At 40.2% G+C, this 21922-nt stretch overlaps 1 long non-coding RNA gene across 1 annotated transcript in view; it reads left to right on the top strand.

Moving 5' to 3' along the window:
* Nucleotides 1–1980: 1980 nt before the first annotated feature.
* LOC309661078 overlaps nucleotides 1981–21922 on the top strand; it is a 168429-nt gene continuing 148487 nt past the window's right edge. Inside the window, exon 1 of the long non-coding RNA XR_014263844.1 lies at nucleotides 1981–21922. This exon is cut by the window's right edge and continues 16629 nt beyond it. This is a non-coding gene — a long non-coding RNA (uncharacterized lncRNA).

Raw genomic sequence — 21922 nt, 5'->3', positions numbered from 1 at the left:
ACTTACTTATTTTCATTTTGGTTGATCTGTCCATTGGTGAAAGTGGGCTGTTAACGTCCCCTAATATTATTGTGTTACTGTTGATTTCCCTTTTTATGGCTGTTAGAATTTTCTTTATGTATTGAGGTGCTCCTATGTTGGGTGCATAAATATTTTCAATTGTTATATCTTCTTCTTGGATTGATCTTTTGATCATTATGTAGTTTCCCTCCTTATCTCTTGTAACAGTCTTTATTTTAAAGTCTATTTTATCTGATATGAGTATTGTTACTCCAGCTTTCTTTTGATTTCCATTTGCATGGCATATCTTTTTCCATCCCTTCACTTTCAGTTTGTATGTGTCCCTAGGTCTGAAGGGGTCTCTTGTAAACAGCATATATATGGGTCTTGTTTTCTATCCATTCAGCCAGTCTGTGTCTTTTGGTTGGGGCATTTAATCCATTTACTTTCAATGTTATTATCGATATGCATGTTCTTATTACCATTTTTTAAATTGGTTTGGGTTTGTTTTTGTGGGTGTTTTTTCTTCTCTTGTGTTTCCTGCTTAGAGAAGTTTCTTTAGCATTTTTGTAAAGCTGGTTTGGTGGTGCTGAATTCTCTTAGCTTTTGCTTGTTTGAAAAGCTTTTGACTTCTCCATCAAATCTGAATGAGATCCCTGCTGGGTAGAGTAATCTTGGTTGTAGTTTTTTCTCTTTCATCACTTTAAGTATATCCTGCCACTCCCTTCTGCCCTGCAGGTTTTCCACTGAAAAATCAGCTGATAACCTTATGGGGATCCCTTCGTATGCTATTTTTTGTTTTTCCTTTGCTGCTTTTAATATTCTTTCTTTGAATTTATTTATTGTTAGTTTGATTAACATGTGTCTTGGTGTGTTTTTCCTAGGGTTTATCCTGTATGGGTCTCTTTCTGCTTCCTGAACTTGGGTGAATATTTCCTTTCCCACATTAGGGAAGTTTTCAACTGTAATCTCTTCAAATATTTTCTCAGACTCTTTCTTTTTCTCTTCTTCTTCTGGGACCCCTATAATTCGAATGTTGGTGCATTTATTGTTGTCCCAGAGATCTCTGAGATTGTCATCAATTCTTTTCATTCTTTTTTCCTTATTCTGCTCGTTGGCAGTTATTTCTGCCATTTTGTCTTTTAGCTCACTTATTCGTTCTTCTGCCTCAGTTATTCTGTTATTGATTCCTTCTAGCATATTTTTCATTTCAGTTTTTATGTTGTTTATCTCTGTTTTTTGTTCTTAATTTTCTAAATCTTTGTTGAACATTTCTTGTATTTTCTCAATCCATGCCTCCATTCTATTTCTGAGATTCTGGATCATCTTTACTATCATTACTCTGAATTCTTTTTCAGGTAGATTGCCTATTTCCTCTTCATTTATTTGGTCTTGTAGGTTTTTACCTTGCTCCTTCATCTGTGACATATTTTTTTCTCGTCTCTTTTTTTTTTTTTTAATGAGTGGGATTGTGTTCCTGTCTTACTGGTTGTTTGGCCTGAGGTTTCCAACTCTAGGGTCTGTAGGCTATTGGGTAGTGCTGGGTCTTTGTGCTGAGATGAGGAACAACGTGAGACCTCACTCTGATGAATATTCCCTGGGGTCTGAGGTTCTCCATTAGTCCAGTTGTTTGGACTTGGAGCTCCCACCACAGGATCTTTGGCCTGACCCCGGGCTCATGAACCAAGATCCTGCAAGTTGCTTGGGCACGAAAAAAAAGAAAAACAACAACAAAGTAAAAAATAAAATTAGACTAGGAAACTAACAGATGTGTTAGGAAAAATATAAAAATAAAAATATAGATGAGTCAATAACTGCAAGGTACAACAGTACCACAATAGCAAAAAAAGAGGAGGAGGGACAAAAAAACGGTGGGGGGGGAAATGGCTTTGGCTGTGGAGGGTGGGGCCTAAGCAAGCATGAGGTTTGGGCAGTGGGTGGGGCCAGTGCTCAGGACCTGCATCGCTGGAAAATTCCCTGGGGGTTGTGGGGGGTGGGGCTTACACTCAAGGAACAGAAGGGACCCAGGTGTGCCCCCCAACCCTGGTCTCAGAGGGCAGGGGACCTCACCTGGGAGCCCAGCAGGCTTTCTGTGCTCGAGTGAGCCAGGCAAACGCCCTCCTCTCCTCCCCCGCTCCTCCTGGATGGCTCCTCCCACCTGCCTCTCCTGATCTCCCCAGCCTCAGGGGTGCCGATCCTGTCTGGCCTCCACTTCTCCTCCCCCCTCAGTCCCACTATGTCCTACTGGTTCACCTTGGGGTTCCTTCCCTCCTTGGGTGTCAGAGTCCCCCATCAGTGGCCTGCAGGATGACCAAGAGGCACATGAAAAGACGTTCAATGTCACTAATTATTAGAGAAATGCAAATCAAAACTACAATGAGGTATCACCTCACACCAGTTAGAATGGGCATCATCAAAAAATCTACAAACAGTAAATGCTGGAGAGAGTGTGGAGAAAAGGGAACTCTTTTGCACTGTTGGTGCAATGTAAATTGATACAGCCATTATGGAGAACAGTATGGAGGCTCCTTAAAAAACTAAAAATAGAACTACCATATGACCCAACAATCCCACTACTGGGCATATACCCTGAGAAAACCATAATTCAAAAAGAGACATGTACCACAATGTTCAATGCAGCACTATTTACAACAGCCAGGACATGGAACCAACATAAATGTCCATTGACAGATGAATGGATAAAGAAGGTGTGGCATGTATATACAACGGAATATTACTCAGCCATAAAAAGAAACGAAATTGAGTTATTTGTGGTGAGATGGATGGACCTAGAGTCTGTCATACAGAGTGAAGTAAGTCAGAAAGAGAAAAACAAATACCATATGCTAACACATATATACGGAATCTAAAAAAAAAAAAATTTACCAATGAACCTAGTTGCAGGGCAGGAATAGAGAGATAGACATAGAAAATGGACTTGAGGACATGGGGTGGGAGGGGGAAGCTGGGCAAAGTGAGAGTAGCATCGACATACATACACTACCGAATGTAAAATAGTTGGCTGGTGGGAAGCAGCAGCATAGCACAGGGAGATCAGCTCCGTGCTTTGAGACCACTAGAAGGGTGGGATAGGGAGGGTGGAAGGGAGACGCAAGAGGGAGGGGATATGGGGACATGTGTATGCATATGGCTGATTCACTTTGTTGTGCAAGAGAAACTAACACAGTATTGTGAAGTAATTATACTCCAACTATTAAAAAATTAAAAAATTTTTAAAAAAGAAAAGAAATAATAAAAAAACAAAATAACTTGTTGCGAGCATATATAAATTCACTCCACATATAATATTCTTTCAGTTGACTCAGAGATGTGAAGATAGACTTGTTAGAGGTAAAAAAAATGTCTATAAACGCTGCACTTATTCATTCACTAGATATTTATGGAGGAATGTCTCCAGAATCAATGCAAAGTACAATAATTGCCTAAGAGGTTTGAGTAAAATGCTATGGGATTATAAACAGAAAACACACAGTTAAGTTTGTTAATTAAAAAAATTAAATGTGAATTCAAAAGAGGGAGAATTCCTTTTTAATATCATATAGGGTTGGGGAAGAGGGGAAATCAATGATGAGGAAGAAAGCATAGCATTAGAAGATGCTCTCTGAAGGAGGTAGCTTTCTAATTGAATCTTAAAGGCAGATTTCAACATGGGAAGCGAGGGTCTTCTACACATAAAGATGGAGACTGACAAATTCTAGGTGACTGTGGGAGGCAGCAAATAAGTCTGTTTTGATGGGGCAAAGAGTATATAAAAGTGAATATTTGATTTAATATTGGAAAGGTAGGTAATAGAGACCTCACATATGACCTGAGCATAGATAGTGGATGTAATTAATATCCTTAGTAGAGGAGAGATATGGTGAGAAATAGGCATTTTGTAACTTGGGTGTGTAGCCTGTGTTGGTGGGAATGGAAGCAGGGAGACCAGTTGGGAGGCTAGCTGATAATCTAAGTGAGAGGAGAATGAATGATCAGCTAGCTAGGAGAGAGTAGGATGGGAAGCGAATGTAATACAAGTGGGAGTTAGCTGAAGGATGTGGTGGGCCAAGCAGGGATGCCCAAGAAAATCTCCTGGTAGTAATGGGAATAAGGAACACAGAACAAAGAGTAGACTTTTGTGGAAGAATTATATGCTTAGTTTGGGATGCACAGAGATGCCCATCATACAAATGAAAACAAAACACTCTTAGTTTAGAAGAAAGTATGGCCCTGGAGATTTAGGATAGCATTCTACAAAAGGTAATGTTTATAGCCTTGAGAAAGCTCAGATTACTGAGGGAGAATATGAAGAGAAAGAAAAGAAGAAGATAAGGACAGGCTCTGGAAGGCAACATCTCATTTCATGGGGGTAGGTGTAAATTAACATCCAGAGAAAGGGCAGCCTGAGAAGTAGAAGGAAAATGAAATTTGTCCAATGTCTCTAGTCTTTGAAAATGAGGAAGGTAGAGATACTTTACAGACCAAGATCTAGGAGAAAGCTATGCTTTTTCCAATGCTGTTTCTCTGTCTGGAATGTCTACCCTACCCCCACTCTCCTCCATCTAGCCAATTCCAATTCATCCATGAGGCTCAGTATGAATGCCACCTCCTCTGTGAAATCATCCTAAGCCACGTCCTAAGAAAAATTGATCATGTCCTCTCTCTTGTATAGGAATTCTCACTCTACATTATCATTGCTTCCCGTCATGCAGTCAGTCATATGGTAGACCTTCTCTAAATGCTGGTTGATGGGAACCAGGGCTAGGATTAAAGGCATAAGAGAAGGGGCTAGTCTTGGTCAGCAGGAATGATACTTCTCTTCTAAGATAGGAAACAAGGGAAGACTTCTGGGCTCAGTATCTAGGATCTACAGGTTTTTCAAGGGTTTCAAAAATATTTGAGACCAAAAAACAAACAAACAAAAATCCCTCCAAAATATGAAAAAAAACTGAAAAGCAAAAATAATACATGTTTAAGTATCTACAAATGTTATTATATCGAATAGTCAACAAAAATTCAAATCAAGTCTTCTATAATCTTGTGTAAATGTGATTTCATGTGGGGTGTGGGTGTATTAAATACATACATAATAGACAAACAGGTTTGATATGGTTTGAGGTGGTACATCCAATAGTACGCATGCCCAGAACCTGGGAAGACCTGAACCCATCCAGAGAGAAGGCCAGTGGAGGAATTTTGAAGCAGAGAGGACGGAAGTAATAAGGCATACTTTACAGGCCATCTATGGCAGGCTGCTTTATGTCACATACATTGTTAAAATAAAGGTGTATTAAGACTGAGAAACTAATTCCATACAGGTATCCTCTTACTGGAGCCTGGTTACTACCTTCAACTCATCCTTGTTTCATCTGCAGCAATGACTGACATGGAGGCAGGTCTACCAATCACGTTGTTGACCTTCAGGAACAGAGAACAGTCATCTATTATCTTAGCAGTCTAGCGATCTCAGCCCAAACCTCACAAATAAGTACTTGATTATTATAAAAATTGAAATTATTAATAAACAAATGTAGACAAAACAAGTTCTTCACAGCCACAAAGAATAATTATGATATTTTCAGAAACAAGCTACCACTTGCCAGACAACTTGCTAGGCCACTTTCAGCCAGCCAGACAACTTGCTAGGCCACTTTCAGCCTGCAGTAAATCTATACACTTAGCTTTGCTGTCTTCATAAAACACATTAACGAAGTAATAGCAAAATGGCTGCTGAAAAGATGCAATGTCTAGATGAAGCCCTAAGGGAATTACATAAAGTAAAGCAATCAGATGAAGGTAAGCAGTGTCTTTTCCCTTAAAAAATTTCTATGAAGTTTTTTTTTATTAATTTCAGATTTAAAAATTATTAAAATGGGACTATGTGCACAAAATATAATCTCATTTATGAAAATGACAGCCCCAAATCCTATTTCAAACCCAATTTTCAATACATGGAAGTTGTTCATGAGTATCTGAGTCATATTAGGATATTCTTGTCAAAATTACCACAGTCTGTGGAGAAAATTAACTTTCTGAAGTATCCCATAGATGCAAAATTTATAGGCTTTTTTAAAATTAGCATTCAGTTTTCTAAAATATATTGCTGGGTTTTTCTAAGACTGTACATTGAAATAAAATAGGCACCGTATATATAATATTAAATGTATATAAATTTAAAGTATATACAGTTTTTAATATAATTATGGTATTTTATATTACATATCTGACATTATATCAATTTCTTCACACATGCATCTTTCTTTCTGATTATTTAAAATGAAAACTCTCACTGGTGTTTTATTACTGTATCTCTAAGAAGAGAAAGGCAGAGGCAACTGCCTTCCCTGGCAATCAACCGCTGCCACATTCTTTTCACATTTTCCTCATGAAATTGCATTTCTGAAAAGAAGCAGCCATGGGGGAGGGGTGGGGTGAGTATTATAAGAAACTGAAGTGAGAAGGCAAAGATAAAGTCAGAAACCAATGGTCATTTCAAGGGACACATATAAGGCCAGGCTTAATTTTTCTGAATAACCAAGCATTATCTCAACCTGGATATAAAGCTGTGGCTTGGAATATCTCCCTTCCCTGACACCACACCACAGAATCAAGAATATAGTTCAGCTCCCTCAAACTGCTGTGGAGGTGGCAAAGGGGCAGCAATCATGAAGAATGACAGGGAGAGTCAGGCTGGCAGTCTGTAATTGCCCCATTTGCACTTTAATGGTTCTCTCTGCTCACTTCCATTTTGCAGAACTTCTATTAATGATCAACAGGCTATGGACAAGGTACTTACTGTGCTTTTTAAACTTTTAAAACTACTTGGGGCCACTTACATATTTGGGAAGAATTCCATTTGCAGAGACCACATTAGTTGGGTGAAAATGCATTTCATAAGGATTACATATTAATGAGACCAAGTAAAATTTGGTTATTTGAACAGCTGACCAGGTATGCAAATGCTGGGACTCTATGTACAAAAGGAAGTTCTTAATTGGGTCACTGATTTGCATAATTGAAACAATTCCCTTGGGGCTCTGCTTCAGTCTGACCATAAAACTCACCAGACCATGGAGGAGGGTCTGCATGTCAATCAGAATGATGACAGATCTTAACCCTTCCCCTGTTCAAGTTGTACCTCCAGGTTATCTGGTTGTCTGCCCTGTGGTGGTAAGGGTATACCCAGTATATTAGATCATTGAGGATTTTTCTCTTATGATCAGTTTGGGGAAAGAGTCAGAGTCATTACTTTTGAGAGTCTTGATTTCTTGACTATCTATGCTCATTGAGCTCAGAGAAAGGGTATGAGAGGGAGGTCAAAAGAGTGGATCACGTGGAAGTTAGGAGAATAGATTTTGATCTAACGCTTGTGGCTACTGGGCTGTGTAACTCTAATCAGTCATGTCCACTCTCCATCCCTCAGAAGACCACAGGTAGAATGACCAGAGGTACCAAGGTGAGGGCCAAGGAAAAGGGTCTGGATGAGGTAAAACCATTTCTTAAAGCTCAAATGTGGCCAAGTTCATCAGAGTGGGTTTGGGGAACCATGCTAAAGTTATTAGAATGAATCATACTAAAGGGTCATTTTCTATGACAAAATAAGTGGCCTCTTTATATGGTTCAATTTAGTTATAAAGTGTGTTTTGCTAGAGTTTCCTAACTGGGTCTTAGAAGTTCTGATGCTATCTCTTTCAATATGTTCCATTTCCTCATCAAATGTTGGTTTTAAATAACAACTTTATAAGTAAACCTGGTATAGCATTTGATAGCTTATGAATTGCTTCAACACATTTAATCTGATTGAATCCACACAGCTTAATCAGAAAAAAACCCATTATCATTCCTTGACTTCCAACACATGGCACTATTCTATTTACTCTCCCGTTCATGGTCCATTCCTTTTCTAACTTCCTAACAGGCTTTTCTGTGTTGGCGGCTTGTTTAAGGGTATTTCTCAAGGTTCAAGCCTCATTCCTCTTCTCTATCCCAGAGACATCATCCATTTTTATACACATGACTTTCACATTTTTATCTCCTACCAGAACCTTTTCCTTAAATTCCACTTCTACCATTCCAACTGCCAGCTGGACACTTGGTACTTAATTTTCCAGCATCACCTCAAACCCAACAACTTTATAGCTGAATTCACCAGTTCTTTTCCCTCCTCCCTTCATCCCTTGTGGCTCCTCCTTCTGACTTTTCTACTCCAGTTAATAGCATTGTCATTCTCCCAGGAACAAAAGTTCAATATGCCCATCATTTTTGACTCCTCTTTCTCCCTTGTCTCCCACATTTCATCAGTCATCAAGGTTTTCTGATTATTACTTCATAATTTCTCTCCACCAACAGGGTCAGAGAATGGAGACAATCACAGGATAAGTTACCCATTACTACCTGAATACACTATTACCTCACTAGCCCAAGGAACACACAGATGAATTGTTCTATGTTCCATAACACGTGTGCCCTAGACTTCCCCTTTAGAGTGGTAAGAAATATTTAGTCAAGAGCATCAGGTACAAAACAGGCAGACAAAACCTTCCCTGGGGCTGTTTGATTTGCAGTTGCTGGGTTAGGGATCTAAGGTAGAGAGAGGCTTTTGGACAGTTTACTTGGGGGATCCAGACTTTAAATTTGCAACCCTAAGTAAATGGGAGACTGCAAGGAAGAGTACAAAACTACAGAGAAAGATAGATTTGGCTCTGAGATGCTACTTTGCTACAATTTCAAACATTATTTTAGCCATCAGGACAAAGAAAGTGATACATTGCAACTGTCAAAACAACAACAACAACAAAAGGAACCCCTACTCCATTTTCTTTTCTATTTCTTCTTTCTGAGCAGAGGTAAAGGTACACATTGCTATTTTCAGACTGGGCTGATGAGAAAAATAATGTAAAATTTTAAATAAGTAAACAAAATTAATTAGATGATTGGGAGCATAGTGCAAATGTGACCATGGACACAGCAGAGAAAGAGTGTTTGCCATGGAGTTGCTCAATACCCTTAGGTCTCTGTTGTAAAATTGTTACAATAATCAAGTATACATAAAGATTATAAGGAGAGATTAAGATTATAAGGAGAGATTAAGATTATAAGGAGAGCATGTAAAGATTATAAGGAGAGATTAAGTCAGTGGACACAAGGGCTGATGTGTACATTAGGTAGAACAATGATACTTAATTTATTAAAACCATGTATATCCAAGCAATGATTATAACCTTCACATGCTGGCACATTACTCCCAAGGGAATGATAAAGCATAGAGGTTCAGAGAAGAGAAATTCATACCAGACAGACTTGAAGATGTGTTTTTTCCTCCACCAATTACCATAGTACTTTATTTTTAGGCTTCAAGTTTATCTATACAGCACGGGAATTAATGATAGTGTCTACCTCATAGATTGTGAGGATTTAATAAAACAATGCACGGAAAGCACTCAGCTTTAGTAAACTTTAGTAGGAATCCAATTACTCATAGCTTTATCATCATAGTGTTATCATCCCATTTTCATGTAAATATGCACTGAGAAATCAAGTCAAGCTGTAGACAGTGCTATTAGTTTAGGCAAATACTCATACTTCTTAACCTAGACTCATGGATACACACGTAGAATGTGGATAGATGCTGGTGAATTGGTAATCGTTTTAGAAGGTGAGTGCAGAACTCTTTTGTGTTTAAGCACAATAATTTAGTGTGTTTGAACAACCTACAATAACCTTCAGCAAATTAACATCCATTATTGTTTATTACATTATGGAATACTCTAACAGAAGCATGATGTTTGTCAGTCCTAAGCCTTAGGGTGAGTCTCATTTGATTCAGAGAGTCATGGTTGGTTTCCAGCCAAAACAGGTCTCCCCAACATCTTCTATATATATAAATGCCAATGGTTCCCAAGGAGAAGACAAGAGGATGAATGCCTCAGCATACCTACTTGAATTGCTACAAAAGCTATTCAAAGGGCACCCCAATGGGATGCACGTAATCTAGAAGAGAGACCGAGAGGGAGGTCCTTCTCCTGTGTATTCTTCTCATGAGAGGGAAGGAATGGAGGATTTTCTTTTCAGGGACAGTATTATGACACCAACATACTGGTCATCCAATACATAAGCAAAGTGTTGGAGAAGAGACCATAAAACTTAAATATTTCACAAGAAGAAGGCTTACAAGAGGTTAAAGAACTTTTTGCAGATTATAAATACATTTATATTATTATTTTTTATTCCAGAGATCAGAATTCATTAAAGCTAAATGAACAGTTAATGGGCTACTTTGTGGTTTATCTTTGTATCAACCATCTTTAAATTTGAGAGTGTTCCCTTAAGTGTGCTGGAAGGCAAGATGGTTTCAGTTTTTTGTATTTATTGTTATTGTTCTTTCATTAATACCCAATGAATTATTCCTAAAGAATTATCAAAGGCACTAATGATACCGGGTTCCTCTTTTCCACTAACTATCTCAAGTGTAGGAAATTTTGCATTTTTTGGAAAGCTTTTCTTTTTAAACTCATTTCTTTGGACTTCAGTTGACCTCAGATTGATCCCTGCCACCCTCCAATGAAGGTTAGAAGGAGGAGGAGGCTAGAGAGGGAGTGAGAAGTTTGGAAGAATGTCGTGGTGGTCACAGTCCTTCCTTACTGCCCAGCACTAGAGCAAGGAGCTCCAATAGGAAATCAAGACAACACCACACCTCTTGCTCCTTTGTCCTTTTATATACAACCACTTAGATTAGCTTTAGGTCCCCAGAAGATAGAAATAAGCTCTATTTTCAAACTGTGTTCAGGATCTAGCACCTTGCTTAATCAATGTTAAATAGTAAGAGAGCATTTTAATTGGCCTACTTTCAGAGCATCAGATTAAATTATTCTGCTAATTAATTGGTTGATCTCATATTTCACTTATATTGTCAGGTTATTATTTTTCCCTTAAGGGCTCAAGATACCACTGACAGTTCAAATACTTCTTCATTAATTACCATGTCTTAGATTCCACATAATCTTATTATAATTATTTTGATATCATATTTATTGAGGACCAGCCTGTATTATGAGTGATTAAGAACAGAGAATTAGTTTTACCTCTTCTCACTAATATGCACTTTGGTTCATTGCTCAAAATCCAATGGAAGGTGTACTTGGTTTGGCAGAGGAGAGCCTTCAATTGGATTTAATTGGTCAGACATTAAACTAGTTTCATGTAAGTGATCGCTAAACATTTTATAACATTGGACCAAGTTTCTGTTTCACCAGCCAAATGTTTCCTGTTAATCGGCTCATCCTGTCTTCCCTGGGTAACTGTGATATACAACTAAACCAATCGCCACACTTTAAGAGAGAAAAAGGCAAACTGGTAGCTTTTAAGAGAAAAGGAAGCAAGAGAGACAAGGATTTGAAAGTCAGCACAGGTCAAATGGTTAAAGGAACTGTGAGTTTAGCTTGGAAAACAGAAAATGTGGTGAGACATAAAAGCTACATGAAGCATTTAAAGAGTTTACATGGATAAGAAATGGATTAATTTCATGTAACAGAACAAAGTCCAATGGGTGGATGTTACAGGGATAGAAAATTTTGCACAATATAAGAAAATACTGAACAAAATATTAGAATAATATATACATTGGAGGGCGCTTATACAGAGAGTTCCCTGTCATTCATAGAGGTGCTAAAGAGACCAATTTTTAAAAATTCAACAAATAATTATGAATGCCTACTACGTGAAACACGTTTATAAGTAGAAGTGAATAAATCAAACTACAGGCTGCCAAGGAGCTTAGTTTTTAATGTGTGTCTGGTGTATGTTGGTGTATGTGTGTTTGTGTGTGTGGTGGTTTGGGGGCAGTAACAGAAAATAAGCAGTCAAACCATTGTGCCTGAGGTCATGGTAAATGTTGTGCTGGGATGTCAGGAAAGTGAGGTCCAGGAGATGGTGGGTGTCTAAGCATGCAGGGATTTCTGGGGCAGAGTGGAGAGTTAAGATTTTAATCTGAGTGCAGAGAGCCGATGGAGGGTTTTCAGTAGAGAAGCCGTGAGCTCATTTGCATTTTCAGAAGCTCACTCTCTCAGTAGTGTGGAGAATGAATCATGGAGGAGGAAAAGAATGGAGGCAGGGAGGCCTGCTAGGAGGCCAGTGGAGTGAGACAGGTGAAAGACGTGGGGGACAGATTTGGGAAAAGTTCCGGAGGTGGAGCTGCTGCTAGATAAGAAGTGATGTATGAGGGATGGGTGGAAGATGGTGCCCATCTCCAAGGGATGTTTGAGACAGGAATTCTTGCTTTAAATGGGAGGGTGGAGATGATGGTCTCCGAAGCCCCTTTCAACTCTAAAGTTGTATCATCATATGGTAAAGTTTGGGTGTGGCACCTCTATATCCTCCATCTAACCTTTGTGCTAATACAGAAGCACTTATGTGAGCACCAACATTGATTATGAGACTGAAAAGAATATAACATCTATGTGCTAGCAGAGATGTTATTTTGTCTTCTCTACTGCTATACCTCTACTGCCTAGCGAATCATCAGAATCCAGTAAGTAGCTGGTGAGTGAATGAATGAATAAAAGGATGAAAAGTTTCTAAATGTATATTTTTTTGAATCTGTAATAGATGTTAGAACTAATTAATACCTACTAAATCTACCTTGCTCTTGTTGTAACATACGAGTTGTACTTGGTGCCAACACAAAGGATAAACAGTCACTTACATATATGGGTGTCAAAGCTTAACAATTGAAATGGGTCAGAATGCTCCTTTCTCTCAAACCCACGAATCTTTAAGTTGTCTTTTCTTGTACAGTGATGCCAAATCCTCTCAAATAAAGAAAAATTAAAAATAAAAACAGGAATAAATACCATGCTAATGTTAAGTAAAACCACTTGAATAGTATGTTAAGGATAATGTGTGCTATGTGGACACGAGGGAAGGTTTTTGCCAAATTGCACTAATAACCACAGGTTACCGGGGAGGAAAGGTGGAAGAGAGGGACAGATTGGGAGTTTGGAATTGACATGTACATACTGCTATATTTAAAATAGATGACTAACAAGAACCTACTGTATAGCACAGGGAACTCTGTTCAATATTATGTAACAATCTAAATGGGAAAAGTATTTGAAAAAGAATAGATACATGCATATGCATAACTGAATCATTTTATTGCTCCCCTGAGACTAATACAACATTGTTAACCAACTAACTATACTCCAATATAAAATAAAAGTTAAAAAAAACCCCACAGTTGTCTGCTGGAAACTATGCAGTGAGGGATTGCACACAATTTGCATGTAAGGCAAAAACAAAAAAATGCTATTAAAAAAAAAATCACCACAGGGCCTACCTCCAAGCAGGCCTCAGTAAATTTCAGTGGATTCCCAAAGTTTAAGTTCCTTGAGGATGAGAAAAATATACCAAGTGTGGCTCTACAGTCTACCATGAGGAGATATTCAGCTCTGCCTATGAAGCCCCCTCTTCTTATGATCCTCACAGGAACTGGTCCGTGTCAAGGGCTCTACATACCTGCCTTGAACTCACTCTAGATACATTGCTTCCTGGAGTTAATGGTTTTTGCTAAATGTCTAACTACCCAGTAGGTTCCAAAGGCCCAGCCGTGGTCTTTCTCAAGGCTTTCTGTGTCTGCTCTCGCCCTCTTCCTATCACTCACTGGACTACTTCCTTTGTTTCACCTAATCCACAGTTTATTTGCTTCTCTTGTACTATGAGGCAGAGGGGAAAACAACAATGACCCAACACTAATCTGCACTTGCAACAAATAGAAGTTGTTGCCAAGGCAACTACACCGGAGAATCCTGCATCCAGCCATCATGGTGTGAAGGTAGTTTCAGATGAGGTCGCCTGAGGGGCAAGGGGACCCTTCAGGAGAAAAGCTGGCCTGATAAGGGAACCAAGGATTTGCCGTTCCAAGTGATAGCTTTTTCTCTTTCTCAATAAAGAGAAGAGCTTGTGAAAGCCTTGAAAGACAGGCAGGCTGGGTAAACTAGACGGGATTTCAAAGGATCTTGTTCAATTAATCTGACTGAGGGTAGATCAGAATAGTTGTGCTTGTGGGGACATGCAGAGGAAAGACTTTAGGAGACACAAGGAAAGGGGACAGGGCATGAAACACACTTCTGAACCACAGTGTACACTCTAATAGGAGTGATCGCCTTTATTTCTACAATGCCTTTTGTCCAGGATCCTGAAAGCACAGCATAGACTTTACCTCCCTGGGCTTCCAAGCACCCCTGTGAGCTGAGGATCAAGGACGGGGATTATTTTACAGATGGGAAAACTGGCACTCAAAAGCCGCATATGTGCCAAGGCCCCTTCACAAGGCAGTGGCACAGCCAGAAACAGGATGCAAGTAAAAATAACAACAATAAATTTCTTTTTTTTTTTTTATTGCTTCTTAACATCTTCCCTGCTGAATTAAGATCTAGTTCACAAAACTCTAAAAAGCCAAAGTTTCCCATTTTCCCCAGTATGGAATATGGTGAGTTTATACACTCTGACTGCAATTGTTTCAGCTCTGAAACTACAGACTGAGAGGAGGGTCAAGGGTAGGCTTGTGGACTACAGGGATCACGGGAAAATGCCCCCAGACAGCACTGCAGCTGCTCTGGACTTCACTCTCAGGGTTTACTGGGCGTACTTTTAGGAGATTCATTTTGGCATGTCCCAACCATGTGGATTCTCAATCTGGGAATCTTAATCAATCAAACAAATATTTATTGATTGCCTACCATGTTCAGACCTAGCTCTGTGACTGAATAACAAATGTTAGCTTTGGTACTCTCCTGCCAAAAATACTATGTATCTATCACAGAGCCTTCTACAGAAGAAGTACTAAAAACATGTAGTGAACAGTAAATAAATGAACAGAAAATGAAAATGAAGACACCATAGACCATGTGGCAGAAGCGGAATGCAGCAGAGTTCTGAAAAAAGTGGAGTATGAGGACTTGAAGCCAGGGGAACCTTGATCAAGGAGGGGCCCTTGAACGAATTGTCAGAGGCTTGTTCTCTGAATGGAATGATAAAGTGCCAGCCCCAGAGGAAACAGACCTGTATACACACCATTTCACAGTACCCTTCACATGTGCTTCAGTGAAAACCTATGATGAATAAATGGATGGGTGAATCGACATCCTGAGAGAATCATCATCATCATCATCATCATCATCTAATGCTATCTTCCATGCAGCAAGAATTGATAGTTGATATTTAATAAATAAGTGAGACCTCTAAGTTCCCACACAATACAGAAAGCCAAGATCTGGGGGGGTCTGAATCTTGCCTCTGCCCTTTACTACCCTTATGGCCTTAGGACAAGACTCCAAGTCTCTACTTCCTCAGTTATAAAATATGAATGAAATAATTGTGTTTACCTCAGTGGTTTTGGTAAGGCTGAAATTAAATAATGCATGCAAAAATGCTTTGTAAAGTGTAAAGCAGTGTACAAATCTGTCTTTATTGCCATCAATAATGTAATTTAGCATACCATTAATTGATGTCATCGATTACATACTTTCCCCACCAAAGTACTGTCATATATCATAGGTCATTTAAGATAAATAAGCCAAAGTTGATGTAAAATTATTTTTCTCAAGGTCCAACAGCCAAAAGTAGAGCCGTGTTTCAGACTCCTGGCCTGTGCCCCTTCCACGAAGCAGCTCCTAGAAGGCCCACTCAGCAGATTCATGTTGGAAGGATAGAAGCTGTATGTTTGCCTTTCTCCCTTCTCTGTTCTCATCTCTCAGCATCACCACATCAAAGCAGAGTTGGAAACATTTTTGTAGTCATTTCTTGTCTCTATCCTTACTCAAGGCCAGATGCTGCTCCTCTTTCCTGAACACTGTGGCAGCACTGAGCCAACCTCCCAACTTGAGTCCTTCCCCCACCACAGTCCAATCTGGACTCTGATGTTCAATCATCTTCCTCAAGCATCATGTGAGCAGGTGACTGCCCTTCTCAGACTACTCAAGAAGCTTCTGATTGCTTCTTTTCCTAAAATTCCCCTTCGTGGAGTTTGAACCTCTTACTGGATGCCCTCCCACTCTTGCAGAGCCCAAAGGTTAGGTGGGGTGGGACTATGTCTGTTGTCACTGTATCTACCAGCTTTTTGCATAGTACCAGCCCCCACTAGACCCTCGATATGAATTTATTAACTTAGAGGAAGCATATTGAACCCTACAAAGTAACCACTCTTCCAACTTCCCCTCTTAGTCCTAACACACAAGCTCACAAATTCCCAACCACACCTCACAGCCACAGATTCCATGGAATATATTCTGTGACACTTGATATAGGCAGCCCTTCCAGTGGGGGTGGACATTCATGATATTTATCCTTCTTCTCCGTTCTTGTCTACCAGCAGCTGTCCTCTTATTCACCGCCTTCCCTGGCCTGGTGGCAGGAATTCCCTTACCTACCAATCCCGCACATGCGTCCACTACCCTTCGCACTTTGCACAGTATACTTGCCATTAACCCACAGAACCATCCTCCCCAGTCTTCTTCAGCAAACCAGGCCCTTATCCCATTTAGAACTGTGCTCGAGTGCCCTCTAGCAGGAGCCCCTCCAGACACCCTCACTGTATACTCTTCCATGGGGTCTACTGTATTTCAAAATGGGATTCTCCTCAGCAGCAGCCAATAGGTATTGAGTGTCTATTATTGACAGGTCTTAGTATGAGATGCCAAGAAAGCTACCTGATGTGTGTTTTAGTCCCTGCCTTCGGGGACCTTAGGACGAAGTTGGTGATACAAGAAATATGCATCAAATAGTTACGTTGGCTTACAAGGTCCTTACATCTGTAGGCATTTCTTTCCCACCCTTGCATATGATCTATTTATACAGCTTGAGCCAGCTGTCCACTGGTTGTTTTCATGTCTGTGTTCCTTCTACACTGTGCTTGTTTGTGAATGTTTCTCTGAGTGTCACTTCTACTCAGAGGTATTTGTGTACGTATTTTTTCTATGTATGCCCAAGCTCTCCCGCCAGAACAAGCTAGAGGGTTGTGGTAATTAGGTGCTTTCTGTCACTGCACAAACTGATATGTGCAATGGCTTTCAGGAAGTGCTGGTGATGGAGGCTGGCTGAAAGAGGTCATCTGGCCCAGCTGTCATTGTCACACACACACACACATACAGATCTAGAAGTATTGACCTCAGTTAGAATCTCAATGCCACACTTTCCAGAGGAATGCTAATCAACCCTCATCAACTTCCTTCCAATTGAGGGACTCCATAACTTAACCTGACACCAGATTTTGAGAAGTGACTGTGCCTGAAGACAAGTGCATAGGATCACAAAAACTGCCAGATCACTCACACTGCACTTGCTCCACAATTTTACCACAGTATCTCAAGGAATTACTTTCTCCATTCCCTTCTAAATTTGTTCAGAAGATGTTGTCTCTCCTATGCTTTTTGCACGTGATATACCCTACCTCTTATAGTTCATTGATTGATTGATTCATTCCTTCAAAAATATTTGTTGAGCCTCTCTCTATGCTGTATGCTGGTGATAAAACAGTGTGGTAGTCTCTGCTTTTAAAGGGCTTACTGTCAAAAATATGGCTTACTAATGAGAAAAAGAGACAAAAACACAAGAAATCACAAAGCGCAAATGTAAAGGTTAGAAAAGGATTTGGTCATAGCCATAAGAGGGTGAACTAACCCAGGAAGGGCTAATTTCCTCAAAAAAGTAACCTCAAAATTTGACCTGAGGATGAGTAGGTCTTTAGTGAGACACAGGAGGAAGGAAGGAGAGAAACACCTGAAGATGTAAGGACTTTGTAAGCCACATAACTATTTGATGCATATTTCTTGTGTCACCAACGTCATTGTAAAGTCCCCAAAGGCAGGGACTAAAACACACACCATGTCACTTCCTTGGCACCTAATACTAAGACCCCTCTCTAACAGGCACATGATATCTACTGGCTACTGCGAAAGAGAATCCCGTTTTTGATGTGTCTCAGTTGTCAAATTCTGAGGAAATGTACTAGCCCTCAGGTGGGACAGCCCACTCATCCACTGGCTTAATTGACAACAGGATGGTCATAATATGCAGAAGATGGGGGATCCTCCACTCTTTCTTTGTCAGAGGGTGTAGTAAAGAATTAGACTTTTCCACCATCAACTATCCTCCTGTACACTGCCGATCTCCTGAGACTGGGAGGTGGTGAGAGTTGGGAAACCTAGCCACGTCAGAAAGTGAGGGGAGCCATGTCTGAGGCCCCTCTGGCAAGCCTCTGTTGTCTGGCACAGGGCCTGGTGGTTTGAAAGAAGCACCTAGAAGGGGCACATCAGCCCCCACCTAGGAACCCTGTTCATAATTGTGTGTGTTCTAGACAGCTTCTCTTTGTTCTCATGAAAAGAAGGTAGAATGGTAATGTTCACACTCAGATAGGCTCCTCCTATGACCCTCCCCAGAAAGAGCAGAGAAACTGCGCAGGCAGGAGCAAAGAGATGGCAATTTGGTAGCAGAATCCCACCCTTATTCTCTTTACTCAGCCCTACCTGGCTCTTTACCAAGTCAGGCCAGAAGCACTGCCAGCTCCGGTCCCAACCTACTCAGGGCAAACCACTCAGATGATTTACTCACAAGCCAATGATGTAAATGTTGGACAACAGAGATTTTAAAATGCTTGACTTTTCTGAAAATGCCTGGATAACGTGAGCTCTAAATAACTAATACTCAGCAAGTAAAACATGTTATCTGAACAGTAGGCTTCTGGCTCTTAGGAGATTCTACCCATAAGTCTCCCAAGTCTCCTAGGGCAAGATTCTTTGCAAAGTCATCTTCAACTAAGCAAAGAAATCTATGGAGAAAAATGGAAAAGACATATATAGGGACAGCTAGGAGTAAACGGGAGTGAGAAAATTAGTAATGTGAGTTCTCGATCCCGTGCATACCTCCAGGCTGGTATTCTGTTGAGTTGTTACAGAACACGGCAAACAGTAAGATGAAAATTAAAACAAAACAGGGAAAAAAACAGAGTTTTAAAAACAGATAAAATATAGACTAGAAATAAAAGACCAGAAACTTTAAAACGAGTTACAGATAACTGAAAGCAACAAAAGAAAGATTTAAAATTTAGGCTCAGCATTTCAAATGATTAAGGGTTGAAAAATAAGGCAGAGCCAAATAACTGGTGAGAAACCAAACAGAAGCCCTGAGCTATCAAGGCAAGAGATTAAAATGTGAAAGTTAAAAAATGTAAGAGTATGATAAATCTAAAATTCAAAGATAAACTTAGAGCTTTGGGGAAATGGGGCTAAGAATCAATAGAAAGAAAAAGCAAGGGTGTATCTGGAGGGGTGGGTGGGGCAGAGAAGGAGAGAAAAAAGGAGAATGCAGGTGGGAGGAAGATAAGAAGAGAGGGTCTGATGGGAGGGTCTTGAACCCTCGGCTTCTGAACAGAGAGTGGGCTGCTCAGGCCACAGCATCCCTGCTGCGTATTGGAGACAAATGCATCTGGAGTCAAATGCAGCCATTTCTGTCTTGACCTTACAGAATGCTTCTGGAGATTTCTGCCCCAATACCAGGCTACAGTTTCACTCTGCCTATGAGGAAGAGGAAAGAGGCACAGATCCTCCAGAGCTGGGCCATAGATAACTAACCTCCTCAGATCCCACAGATTCCAAGAGCTTTGATCATGTTACATTTTCCCAGAGGAAAAGCTCTACTCTAAGCCCTGTGTCAGCCCTGCATCAGAACACTGGCCTGAGAGTCAGGAATCTGGTATTCATGACCCCACACTGCCCCCACAGACAGCTGACTCTTGCTGTCCATCTCCTAAACTCTCTGACTTTCATCATCATGTCTGATGTAGAAAAATATCAGTAGCTAAATTACATCCAGTCCATCAAAAACCGAGTTGGGCCAAGGAGATGCTGTCAGGTGGAGCCATTGGGATCACCCTAGGTCCTGTCTCCCAGCGTCCTAGCTGTTTTCCCCCTTTCTGCTTCCCAGTTCTTGCTCCTGTTACCTCTGGAGACTGATTTGGCTTGTCTCATCATCTCCCAGCACCCACCATTTGACCCAGCTTTTTGGATCATGAACTGAACTCAATATCTCTCTGGTTCTCTGGGGCAAACCTGGATGTCCCATAGTGTTGACCTTATTTCTGTGTAATGCTGGGTAAGGCAGCTTCTGTTTCTTCTGATGATAACATATTCTGATTCTAATTCCAACCAGCTGTCTTAAAGCATTGGTCACAAGGGAGATCAGGAGATTGTGTCTGTTTGGTTCCATGTAAACCCATCCTGACTGCTAGAAAAACAAAGCAAAATGCATGCTGTATGAAGAATAAACCAGTCACATCATGTTCCTATGTGAGGGGCAGGCCAATTCATTTTTAAAAATCAAGACACTTTAGTAGGAAGCAAATCTCTCATATTTCTCTTGTTCTTCGCCCTCAACTAATTCTTTGAAATGTAAAGACAGCACCATGGGAGAAATATGTCCTGGTATTACTAACACAGAGAAATCCTGGGAAACAAGAGAAGGTTTTGTTAGCATTGAGGTGATGTCCATTCAAACCTGTTATGCCTGACATTGCTCCCTGTCGCTTCACCTTAATAATGACTTTCCAGATATCAAGTGAAGGCTCCCTGAGTAATGCAACGGGAGAGGAATTCATCTGCGATGCTGCAAGTGACAACGCAGGCCAATTTTCATGTTGCTTAAAGTGCATGATATGCCATTCTTGTAACACAACAGCTCACAAAAACCTGTCCATGGAAATAATGCTGGAGGAGCATATCAGCTCTAGAGTACCAAATCTTCCTCTTGATAAACTACACTTGCAGATAGAGCAACAAATTAGGTCCCATGTGCTGAATGCAGAGGAACTTTAAAATAGTCTTTTATTTTTTGTTTCTGGGTGACCTGAGGCTGGAGAAAACAATGGGCAATTTAATGTAGACAACTGTGAAGTGTTGCCTTCAGGGCAAGGGATCCATGGAGTGAGCCCAGTGTGAGTGCAAAGTGGTAGAGCCAAGGGGTCCGGAGTGGGCCAGGCAAGTCAGTGAATGTTTTGCTTGGCTAGCTAGGACACCAGAGCATCCTCTTGACAAATGCTGACCTTTGGAGATCTGGGTCAAAGTGGGGGAGGGAATATCTTTTGTTCATTAATCCCAGTGCTATTTGTTTCCCCTGGGCCTGGATTAGTGTCCTTTCAAAGAAAGAGCCGGAAAAACAGGCTCACAGCTTTACAATTCAACAAAAAAGCAGTCACCCAAGGGAGGAGTTAGGTAGGGATGTAGTCTCTTCTAAAATGCCAGGAATGTAAATTTGTGCAGCCACTACGGGGGGAACAGTATGGAGGTTCTTTAAAAAACTAAAAATAAAGTTATCATATGATCCAGCAATCCCACTCCTGGGCATATATCCAGAGAAAACCCTAATTACAAAAGATATATGCATCTCAATGTTCGTAGCAGCACTGTTTACCACAGCCAAGACGTGGAAACAACCTAAATGTCCACTGACAGATGAATGGATAAAGAAGATGCAGTACATATATACAATGGAATATCAGCCATTAAAAAAGAATGAAATAATGCCATTTGCAGCAACATGGATGGACCTGGAGATTATCATACTAAGTGAAGTAAGTCAGACAGAGAAAGACAAATATCATATGATATCGCTTATATGAGGAATCTAAAAAAAAAAAATGATAAAAATGAACTTATCTACAAAACAGACTCACAGGCATAGAGAACAAACTTATGGTTACCAAAGGGGAAAGGTGTCTGGGGGGTAGGGATAAACTGGGAGTTCAGGATTGACATACACACACTACTATATTTAAAATAGATAACCAACAAGGACCTACAGTATAGCACAGCGAACTCTGCTCAATAATCTGTAAGTTCTAATTGGGAAAAGATTTTGAAAAAAATAATATATATAT

The sequence above is a fragment of the Balaenoptera physalus genome (genome assembly GCF_965194825.1).
Source record: "Balaenoptera physalus genome assembly, chromosome: 1".
Taxonomy (NCBI): domain Eukaryota; kingdom Metazoa; phylum Chordata; class Mammalia; order Artiodactyla; family Balaenopteridae; genus Balaenoptera; species Balaenoptera physalus.
The sequence above is the reverse complement of the archived record's forward strand: the minus strand, read 5'-3'. Positions and strand labels throughout refer to the sequence as shown.